Source organism: Hypanus sabinus, chromosome 4, assembly GCF_030144855.1.
Source record: "Hypanus sabinus isolate sHypSab1 chromosome 4, sHypSab1.hap1, whole genome shotgun sequence".
In the NCBI taxonomy this organism is placed as follows: Eukaryota; Metazoa; Chordata; class Chondrichthyes; order Myliobatiformes; family Dasyatidae; genus Hypanus; species Hypanus sabinus.
The window spans coordinates 157,051,715-157,063,856 of record NC_082709.1 but is presented as its reverse complement, the minus strand read 5'-3'; positions in this window follow the sequence as shown (position 1 = coordinate 157,063,856).

Genomic DNA, 12,142 nt, shown 5'->3' with positions numbered 1-12,142 from the left:
GAAATAATGAAGATTTTTGACCATCCTGTCTGTGGTAAAGATGCCGCTGAGCGTCTACTCATCTTCCATCAAGGCTCACGCCGTGTTGCCGAATACTCCGTGGAGTTCCGGACGCTAGTGGCCGACTCGGGCTGGAATGATGAGGCACTCCAGGAGGTATACCGGCAAGGCCTCTGTGACAAGGTAAAGGACGAGTTGGCAGCTAGGGATGACACTAACAGCCTGGATTCAGTGATCTCCCTAGCCACCAGGCTGGACAACCGACTCCAAGAATGTGAGAGAGAGAGAGAGAGAGAGAGAGAGAGAACTGGTCATCCTACCCCTTTGGCCACCCCACTCCACGCTTTACCATCTACTCCCAGCCCCAAACTCTCTCCTTCTCCCGTTCCTAGAATAGCACCCGGCCCGGCCGTTTCCACCACCCCGGGAGAGGAACCAACGTAGCTGGGACGGAGCAGTCTTTCTCCCACAGAGCGACTCTGGAGATTCAGAGCAGGGGATTGTCTTTATTGCAGTCAGTTAGGCCATTTTCATGCTACCTGTTCCCTTCGGACAAAAGGGGAGGGCTCACCAGTAGGAAGGGGGGCCCTGGTGAATCAGACAACATTCCCTTCTGTCCCCCAATCCCAGATGCAGATCTAAGCTACTGTAACCTACAACCAACAGTCCCTGTCCTTGTCTGCCTTGATAGACTCTGGTGCTGAGGGAAATCTGTTGGATGAAAACAGCTTCCCAGGCCGGAATTCCTTGGGAGCCATTGAGTACCCCTCTGGAAGCCCGGGCACTGGACGGACGACTTCTGGCCCGAGTCACTCACCATACACCATCACTGTCTTTGATCCTCTCTGGGAACCATCGTGAGCAGGTACAATTTAACCTAATTTCCTCTCCTCAATCTCCTGTAGTTCTTGGGTATCCCCGGTTAAGCCGCCATAATCCTTACATTGATTGGTCCACCGGGAAGATAGCCAGCTGGAGTCCGTTTTGTCACCACTTGTCTACAGTCGGCCCTTTCCCCTGTAAGAACCTCCATGGCCTCATCTGCCATTGAACCCCCTGACTTGTCCAGGGTTCCACTGGAGTACCATGACCTGGGACAAGTGTTTAGTAAACAACACGCCCTTTCCCTGCCTCCATACCGACCACACGATTGTGCCATCGACCTTCTCCCCAGAGCTCCTCTACCCACCAGTCGGCTGTATAACTTGTCCCAGCCAGAGAGGGAAGCAATGGAGGGTTACATCCTCCACATTGGGTGCAGGTTCTTCTTTGTGGGGAAGAAGGATGGTTCTTTTGGTCCCTGCATGGACTACAGAGGCCTAAATCATATAACCATAAAGAACAAGTACCCACTGCCTCTTATAAGTTCTGGGTTTGAACCACTCCACGGAGCCACCATCTTCTCGAAGTTGGACCTACCAAGTGCCTACCATTTGGTCCGGATAAGGGAGGGACATGAGTGGAAGACGGCATTCAATACCCCTTTATGCCACTTCATGTACTTGGTCATGCCTTTTGGCCTCATCAATGCCTCCGCAGTTTTTCTAACCTTGATTAACGATGTATTAAGAGACTTTGTTAACCACTTTGTGTTTGTTTACCTGGATGGCATCCTAATCTTTTCAAACAGTCCCCAGCAACAAGAGCATTATGCCCATCAAGACCTGCAGAGGCTGGGGGAGAATAAATTATAAATTATACAAGCCCAATGTCTCAAATCTCTCTGCGTAAGACAGCCCTGCCATCCCAGGAATCATCCTGGTGAATCTACACTGCACTTCCTCAATTGCCAGAATGTCCTTCCTTAAACCTGGAGACCAAAACTGTATACAATATTCCAGGTGTGGTCTCACCAGGACCCTGTACAAATGCAAAAGGACATCCTTGCTCTTGTACTCAATTCCCCTTGTAATAAAGGCCAACATTCCATTTGTCCTCTTCACTGCCTGTTGCACTTGCTCATTCACCTTCATTGACTGATGAACTAGGACTCCTAGGTCCCTTTGCATTTCTCCCTTACCTAACTCGACACCATTCAGACAATACTCTGCCCTCTTGTTCCTGCTTCCAAAGTGGATAACTTCACACTTATTCTCATTGAATGACATCTGCCAAGTATCTGCCTACTCACCCAGCCTATCCAAGTCTCCCTGTATTCTCCTAACGTCCTCTTCACATGTCACACTGCCACCCAGTTTAGTATCATCAGCAAACTTGTTGATATAGTTTTCAATGCCCTCATCTAAATCGTTGACATAAATCGTAAAGAGCTGTGGTCCCATTACAGAGCCCTGTGGTACCCCACTAGTCACCTCCAGCCAGTCCGAGAAACACCCATTCACTGCTACCCTTTGCTTTCTATCTGCCAACCAGTTTTCTATCCATGTTGAAACCCTGCCCCCAATGCCATGAGCTCTGATTTTACTCACCAATCTCCTATGCGGCACCTTATCGAATGCCTTCTGAAAATCTAGGTACACTACATCCACTGGCTTACCCTCGTCTAACATCCTTGTTACACCCTCAAAAAACTCCAACAGATTAGTCAAGCATGATTTGCCCTTGGTAAATCCATGCTGGCTCGGCCTAATCCTATTACCGCCATCAAGATATGCCACTATTTCGTCCTTAATAATGGACTCAAGCATCTTCCCCACGACTGATGTTAGGCTAACAGGGCGATAGTTCTCCGTTTTCTCCTTCCCTCCCTTCTTGAAAAGTGGGATAACATTAGCCACTCTCCAATCTTCAGGAACTGATCCTGAATCTAAGGAACATTGGAAAATGATTACCAATGCATCCGCAATTTCCTGAGCCACCTCTTTTAGAACCCTCGGATGCAGACCATCTGGACCCGGGGATTTATTAGCCTTCAGTCCTATCAGTCTACTCATCACAGTTTCTTTCCTAATGTCAATCTGTTTCAATTCCTCTGATATCTTATGACCCTGGCCCATCCATAAATCTGGGAGATTGCTTGTGTCCTCCCTGGTGAAGACAGATCTAAAGTACGCATTAAATTCTGTTGCCATTTCCCTGTTTCCCATAACAATTTCTCCCAATTCATTCTTCAAGGGGCCAACATTGTTCTTAACTATCTTCTTTCTCTTCACATAGCTAAAAAAGCTTTTGCTATCCCCTTTTATATTCCTGGCTAGACTGAGCTCATACCTGATTTTTTCTCTCCGTATTGCTTTTTTAGTTAAGATCTGCTGTTCCTTAAAACTTTCCCAATCATCTGTATTCCCACTCATCTTAGCCCTGTCATACTTCCCTTTCTTTAATGCTATACAATCTCTGACTTCCTTTGTCAACCACTGTGGCCCCTTCCCCCTCTTGGAATCCTTCCTTCTCGTTGGAATGAACTGCTTTTGCATCTTTTGTATTATCCCCAAGAATATCTGCCACTGCTGATCCACTGTCTTTCCTTCCAGGGCATCCGCCCATTTAACTTTGGCCAGCTCTTCCCTCATGGCTCCGTAGTCTCCTTTATTTAATTGCAACACTGACACCTCTGATCTGCCCTTATCCCTCTCAAATTGTAGATAAAAACTTATCATGTTATGATCACTACTTCCTAATGGCTCCTTTACTTTAAGATCACTTATCAATTCCTGTTCATTACACATCACCAAGTCCAAAATAGCCTCGTTCCTGGTTGGCTCAAGCGCAAGCTGTTCCAAAAATACATCCCTTGGACACTCCACAAACTCCCTATCCTGGGGTCCAGCACCTGATTCTCCCACTTCACCTGCATGTTGAAATCTCCCATAACGACTGCATTACCTTTAGCACATGTCAATGTTAACTCCCTAATCAACTTGTACCCAATATCAAAGCTACTCTTTGGGGGCCTGTACACAACACCCATTAGGGTCTTTTTACCCTTACTGTTCCTCAGCTCAATCCACACAGACTCTACTTCCCCTGTTCCTAAGTCAACCCTTGCTAAGGACTAAATCTCATTTCTCACCAACAGGGCCACCCCACCCCCTCTTCCCATATTTCTGTCTCTACGATAGCACGTATACCCTGGTACACTCAATTCCCAGGCCTGATCCCCTTGCAGCCATGTCTCCGTTATCCCAACAATATCGTAGTTCCCCATTTTCATCTGAGCTTCAAGCTCATCTGTCTTATTTCTGACACTAGGCGCATTCAAGTATAGAATTCTTAGCCCATTCCTCCTCTCTTTGCTTAAAACACTGTCTATTGTACCTAACCCATCTCCTTGAACTTCCATCGGGCTAATTGCACCTTGAATTTTGATGACCTTCTCAAGATCACCCAAACCTTCTACACATTTAACCCCATGCTCTTTCTGACCAACCCTCTGTACATGTAACTTTTCCAACATATGTTCTGCCTCACCTTTCTCCTTTACACAATTAATATTTGGGAAACGTGTATTCCCCACCTGTCCCTTATCCTTCATCATATCATCTTCTCTCGTATTCTGGATCCCTGCCCCCTGCACATCTAGTTTAAACCCCCTCCCCCCCCCCCCCCCCCGAGCAGCACTGGCAAACATTCCTGCAAGAATGTTAGTACCCCTCCAGTTCAGATGTAGACCATCCCTTCGAAACAGATCCCAACGTCCCTGGAACAAAGACCAATTATCCGAAAACCTGAACCCTTCCTTCCTGCACCATGCTCTCAGCCTCGTATTAACGTGCGTAATCATTCTATTCTTCACCTCACTCGCACGTGGCACAGGTAGCAATCCCGAGATTGTCACCCTGGAGGTCCTGCCTTTCAGCTTCACTCCTAACTCCCTGAACTCTCTAAGCAGGACCCCCTCACTCACCTTACCTACATCATTGGTCCCTACATGGACCACTACATCTGGGTTCATGCCCTCATTCTCAAGAATAGCCTGCACCCGATCTGAGATGTCCCGGACCCTGGCACCAGGGAGGCAACATACCATCCAAGACTCCCGATCTGCCCCACAAAATCTCCTATCTGCCCCCCTGACTATAGAATCCCCTAAAACTATCGCTCTCTTCTCTTCCCTCCTCCCCTTCCTAGTTGAGGGTTCAACCTCTGTGCCAGAGGCAGGACCACTACAACTCATTCCTGGTAGGTCATCCCCATCAACAGTATCCAGTACGGTATACTTATTGTTAATGAGAATGGCCGCAGGGGTGCTCTGCTCTCTCTGCCTGCTCCCCCTGCCCCTCTGGACCGTCACCCATCTGCCTACTTCTTGGATTTTTGGTGTGACTACCTCCTGATAACTCCTATCTATCTCTGCCTCTGCCTCCCGAATGATCCATAGTTCATCCAGCTCCTGCTCCAACTCCTAACTCGGGCTGATAGGAGCTGCAGCTGGACGCACCTTTTGCAGGTGTGGTCATCAGGGACAACTGTGTTGACCCTGACTTCCCACATACTGCATACGGAGCACACCACTGCTCTGACTGTCTCCCCCATACCTGAACTGGATTAATAGAATGTCTAAAAAGCACCTAGCGACCTTACCTTCTTCCCCTCAGCGAGCAATCACTCAAGCTTACCAAAGTCCCCTTACGCTGAAGCCCACTTAGCCAAAGCCCAGGACTCTGCTTCCACGGACTCCGCTGCCCGCTCTGAAAAGAAGTCCTGCCTTTTAAAGTGCGCGCTCGATGCTGACGTCACTCGTGCCTGCACAGTTCCCCCTCCTCCACAGGTATTGACCAGGTAGGCTTAAATCCTACCTACAACGGTCGAATTCGCTGAAACTGAGGAGATTGAGAGGGGATCTGATTGAAATGTTTAAGATAATTAAAGGATTTGATAGGATTGAGGCAGGAAATATGTTCCAGATGTTGGGAGAGTCCAGTACCAGAGGGCATGGATTGAGAATAAGAGGTCAGTTATTTAAAACAGAGTTGAGGAAAAACTTCTTCTCCCAGAGAGTTGTGGAGGTGTGGAATGCACTGCCTCGGAAGACGGTGGAGGCCAATTCTCTGGATGCTTTCAAGAAGGAGCTGGATAGATATCTGATGGAGAGGGGAATCAAGGGATATGGGGACAAGGCAGGGACTGGGTATTGATAGTGAATGATCAGCCATGATCTCAGAATGGCGGTACAGACTCGAGGGGCCGAATGGTCTACTTCTGCACCTATTGTCTATTGTCTATTATTCGTAAAGGCAGAGAAATGCGAATTCCATGTCCCCTCGGTCAGCTTCCTATGTTATATCATCGAGAGAGGACAGGTGAGAGCCGATCCCGAGAAGATCCGGGCTGTGGCGGAGTGGCTCAATGGACCACAAGCAACTCCAACAGTTCCTGGGGTTTGCGAACTTCTATCGCCGGTTCATCAGAAACTGGCGGCTCCCCTTACCCGACTTGCCTCACCTGCCGCACCTTTCCTTTGGGACTCCGAGGCGGACTCAGCATTCGAGGACGAGGCGTTTCACGTCTGCACCCGTTCTGAGTCAACCGGACCCCTCCTGTCAGTTCATTATGCCTCCGACTCCAGGGTGGGAGCGGTACTGTCACAATGTTTGGGGCCAGATCAGAAACTACAACCCTGTGCCTTCTTCTCTCGCCGACTGTCTCCTGCTGAACGAAATTACTACGTGGGGAACCGGGAGCCACTGGCGGTCAGACTGGTTTGGAAGAATGGAGACACTGGTTGGAGGGGGTGGAACACCCGTTCATCGTCTGGACAGACCATAAGAACCTTGAAGATATCCAGACTGCCAAATGCCTGAATTCCCGCCAGGCCCGTCGGGCATTATTTTTTGGCCGGTTCAGGTTTACCCTCACCTATCATCTGGGGTCCAAGAACAGGAAGCCTGATGCTCTTTCCCCTCAATATGTTTCCGAGGAGGACCTTCCCAACCCCAAGACCATCCTGTATAGTGGCTGCCCTCACCTGGGAGATCGAGTCCAGAGTCAAAGAGGCCCAACGGACTCAACCTGACCCAGGCATCGGACCTCCCAATTGCCACTTTGTACCCGATTCTGTTCAATCATAGATTCTCCGGTGGGGAACACTTCTCGTTTCACCTACCATCCCGGTGTCGATCGAACCCTGACCCTCCTGAAGAGACATTTCTGGTGGCCCTCCATGGATGCTCACACCAGTTCCTATGTTTCTGCATATTCCGTCTGCACCCGTGGAAAAGCCTCCCATCGGCCACTTGCGGGATTACATTCTCCCCTACCTATCCCTGTTCGTCCCTGGTCCCACATTGCTCTAGATCTTGTCACCGGTCTACCCACTTCACATGGAAACATTGCCATACTCACTGTGGTGGACCGATTCTCCAAATCAGTGCACTTTGTAGCCCTCCCTAAACTGCCTTCTGCGCAGGAGACTGCAGACCTTCTCGTCACCCACGTTTTCTGATTTCATGGAATCCCTTCGGATATTGTCTCCGACTGGGGACCTCAATTCATTTCGCAAGTTGGGAGATCTTTTTGTCGAGCCCTTGGTGCCTCAGTTAGCCTGTCGTCGGGCTTTCACCCACAGACGAACGAGCAAAAGGAGCGGGTCAACCGGTGCCAAAAAATCTGGGAAGACACACGCACGGCCCTGCTTCCCTCAGCCAACCGTAACTGAAAAATTGTCGGCCGCCATTTCGACCCTACTCCTGAGTATCGACCTGGTCAGATGGTGTGACTGTCGTCTAGAGACATTCCCCTCAAGAGCGAGCCCACCCCCCCCACCCCCGCTTCCTGGGTCCCTTTGAGATTGAGAGTGTTATCAATCCCACCGCAATCCAGCTCAAACTGCCTACCTCTGTGAAGATCCATTCTACATTTCACGTCTGCTGGTTAAAACCAGTTTCTGTTAGCCCCTTGTGTTCTCCGACAGAACCCCCTCCACCCCCCCCCCCAGATCATCAATGACCATCTGGCTTACACCGTCCGGTGGTTATTGGAATGCCCGCCGTCGGGGCAGGGGTCTCCACTACCTGGTCGACTAGGAGGCGTACGGCCCAAAAGAATGTTCCTGGATTCCCCGCTCCTTCATCATGGACCCTTCTCTCATCCGGGATTTCCATCAGGACCATCCAGACAAGCCTGGGGGGGTCGCCTGGAGGCTCCCGTTGAGGGAGGAGTACTGAAATGGTTCTGGTTAACTGTTCCCCTTTAACGCACCTTTCTCCCTGATTATGCCCTAATTTCAGTCATTAAATCTCCAATTGCTGCTAGTTTACTCAATTACACTACACCTGGCTTTCATCAGAAACTGTGAAATAAGTACGATGGCATCACTATCACAGGTTGCCAGTTTGTTGGTCTATTCTCGTGTGATACTTCGTTCCCTTGCCCGATTAAAACCGTTAGTTCTAAGTTCAGCTCCAGTTTCAAGGTAGTCCCTGTAAATCCCGCTGCCTTGTCCAGATTCCTCCGGTTTGCTGTGCTACTTTCAGGTCTACACCAGTACCCCCAACTCAGTCGACGTACCAGTGTCCTGCACTTGGGTTCTCTTCAGTTGCCCCATGCAACAGGGAAAGAATTCAAAATGCAGAGATGCAAAGGGACTTGAGAGTCCTTGTGCAGGATACCCTAAAGGTTAACATCCAGGTTGAGTCAGTGGTAAAGAAGGCAAGTGCAATGTTGGCATTCATTTCTAAAGGTATAGAAAATAAGAGCAGGGATGTGATGTTGAGGCTCTATAAGGTACTCGTGATACCACACTTGGAGTATTGTGTGCAGTTTTGGGTTCCTTATTTTAGAAGGGATTTACTGACATTGGAGAGGGTTCAGAGAAGATTCATGAGAATGATTCCAGGAATGAGGGGGTTACTGTATGAGGAACGTTTGGCAGCTCTTGGGCTGTATTCCCTGGAATTCCGGAGAATGAGGGGGGATCTCATAAATGTTAAAAAGCCTGAACTGTTTTGATATGGCAAGGTTATTTCCCCTGGTAGGGGAGTCTAGGACATGAGGGCACAACTTCAGGATTGAAGGACGTCCATTTAGAACAGAGATGCGGAGAAATTACTTTAGTCAGAGGGTGGTAAATCTGTGGAATTCATTACCATGAGTGGCTGTAGAGGCCAAGTCAGTGGGTGTATTTATGGCAGAGATAGATAGGTTCTTGATTAGCAAGGGCATTAAAGGGAATGGGAAGAAGGCAGGGGAGTGGGGATGACTGAAAGAATTTCTTCAGCCCATGTTTGAATGATGGAGTAGACTCGATGGGCTGAATGGCCCACTTCTGCTTCTATATCTTATTGACTTATGATCACAGTGAGATAGATAGTGAGGTCAAGAGTCCATTGTATAATACAAGAGTTCCATTCAAGAGTCTGACAACTGTGGGGTAGAAGCTGTCCTTGAGACCTGGTAGTATGCACTATCAGGGGAAAGAAGGAGAAGAGAAAATGTTGGGTGTGGGTTGGGACTTTAGTTAAGCTGCTTGCTGTACTGAGGCAGCCAAATGTGTAGAAAGAGTCCAAGGAGAGGAGGGTGTTTTTTAGTGATGTTCTGAGATGTGTCCACAACTCTGAGGTCATGGGCAGAGCAGCTGCCATGCCAGGCTGTCATTCATCTAGACAGAATGCTTTTAATGGTGCATTGACAAAAACTGGTAAGGGTTGATGGGAGCACGTTAAATTTCTTCAGCCTCCTGAGGAAGTAGAGTTATTGGTAAGTTTTCTTAGCCACAGTGTCTAGAGGCAGAAACAGAAGTAGGAGAGGAGCTGAATTGATACAAGGTCAATGTTAGTGAGGAGAAGTGGGGAGAAAAGGCACATGAGGGGGAGACGGGAATGGAAGTAGAGGCTAGGATAAAAGGGAGGGAGATGGAGCTGTGTGATTATGGAAAATAGAGGGAAGGGAACTGTACTTAAACAGCATGATTAAAAGAAACTGTATAAAGAGATGAGCACTTAAACAGGGATAACTTGATCAGCTTGATTAAAGGGATGAGAATCACAGCACGAATTGGTTAAAATAGTTGGGAGTATTAGCATTTAATAAAAGGCATGAACGTGGACAGGAGTAAAAAGGAAAGAGATTCAGAGCTCTGACAAAGGTCCTCGATTGGGACCAGAGGCAGAGTGGGGCTTGGATGTTAGATTTGAGTGAAGCTGAGGTAATGGAGTGAGAACTGAGCTATATAGAAAGAAAACACTGGGAATTAGGCAAAGAAATGAATGAAATGGGAGCTAGGATAAAATAACTTGGGGTGATCTGGAATAAAGTAGTTGTGATAAAAGAAATCTGAGTGGAAGCTGAGATAAAGTGGTTGAAGATGGGATATAGGGATGAACAAAAAATGAAAATGGTAGTTCATTCAGAGCTTCCAGGGAACATTCTGCTTGTTAACATTATTTATGGACAAAAGTAACAATAATGTTTCTCTTTTGGAAATGTAAGGGTACTTCATGTGCTTCACAAGAACCACACATATTTCAAAACATATTTACTGTAGCAAGTGAAATGATATAATTTCTCTACTGAGAAATCTGGTGTTCAGATTTCGTCATACCTTACCAATGTTAGAAACTCTGGCTACATTCTTTGCATCTCTCTTGCCAATACCCGTTACACAGAGTGTTAAAGTGTCCAAAGTTGAAACATGCTGAGCTCAGAGTCACAAGGAGATTTTCTTGTAGCAGAATATGAATGCTGAGACTGTCTCATCACAAGGCCCTGATCAATGAAATCAACAGCTCTTTTGTACTTTGGGTAATTCTCACGATGCATAGCACATCAGGCTTACAATCCCCTGAACTATCTACTTAACTATGTCTGCAGCTGTCACCTCTAGTCAGAAACTTCAAATCAGGCTGACACACCAGCAAGGAAACAAAACTAAATGCTCAAATCTTCTTCTTCTTGTTGTTTTTCAGTGGTTGGCACCCAGCTTAGTGGGGCATTCCCGCCACCTTCTGCTTCGGAGTGTGAATCAGATGATAGACTTACATTCTAAATCCCTTCACCCATTTCTCTCTCTCTCTCTCTCTCTCTCTCTCTCTCTCTCACGCACACACACACACACACACACACACACACACACACATCTAAACTTTATCCTTCCTCCTTTGGCCATCCTAGTACCCTATTCCTGCTTATCCATCATATCCTATTAAAAAAACACTGTATCCCTAAGAAAGCTAAAAGTACCCTAACCTGTGCTCTCTCACCCATGCCAGTAACCCTTTAAATGTGAATTCCTGCACCCCAATTCTGTTAGATTAATTCTCATCATCTCTCTGTATCCCATACTTCCTGCAACTCAGAACTACATGTTCTACTGACTCCTCTTCCTGACATTCCTCACTGGTCTGGTGTTTCCTGTCAGGTGTTTCCCTATCAATTTCAATGTTTTGTTTAGTGCACAGTGTCCCAGCCTTAACCCAGTCCACACAGTTTCCACTGCCTACCCTAGTACCTGTAACATTCTTTTGTATTTGATTTAAATGCCTCCCTTTCCCCTCTCTGTCCCATCTTTCTTGCCACATTTGGATGATTTTTCCCCCACACTTAACCTCTGCTTTACTGATACTAATGTGCATTTCTATATTTTCTTTCTTTAACGCCTTCTTTGCCAACTCATCCACCCTCTCATTCCCCTTCACCCCTACATGAGCTGGAACCCATAGAAATTTGCTCAAATGATGGGAGAGGCAGCTGAAATGTTCAAGAGTGGAGGAGTGAAAGATTTGTCATGATTAAAATGAATGATGAAGCATCATGCATTTTACTTTCCAAAACAGTGGTGCACAGAAATTCCTCCATCAATCAGCATTGTGAAAGCATTCATAGGTGGTTTTATGATAAAAAAAAGAGCAAGAACAAATGAGCACAATACTCAAAAAAATCAGTAACAAGAACAAAATGGAGTCCAATACAATATTTTGATCACAGTTCTCTCCGTTAGTTCCAACTTGGCTGCTGCTAGTTTTGAGCTTTCAAAGTTTATTGCTCAACATGGAAAATTACTTAGTGATGGAAAATATGTTGATAAATCATGCTTAGGCGGTGCTCCTTTCCTTTTTGACTGTTTTCCCAAAAAAAAGAGATTATTCCCCACATTAAGGATTGCCAGAGAGCAGAAACACAGTAAAAGACATAATATTAATTTATAGGAACAAACATGGCAGAACAACTAACAAAAGATATTAATTCATGTAAATTTCTTTCCATTTATCTTGATTAGACCACTGTATCAGAATAAAAATGAGAG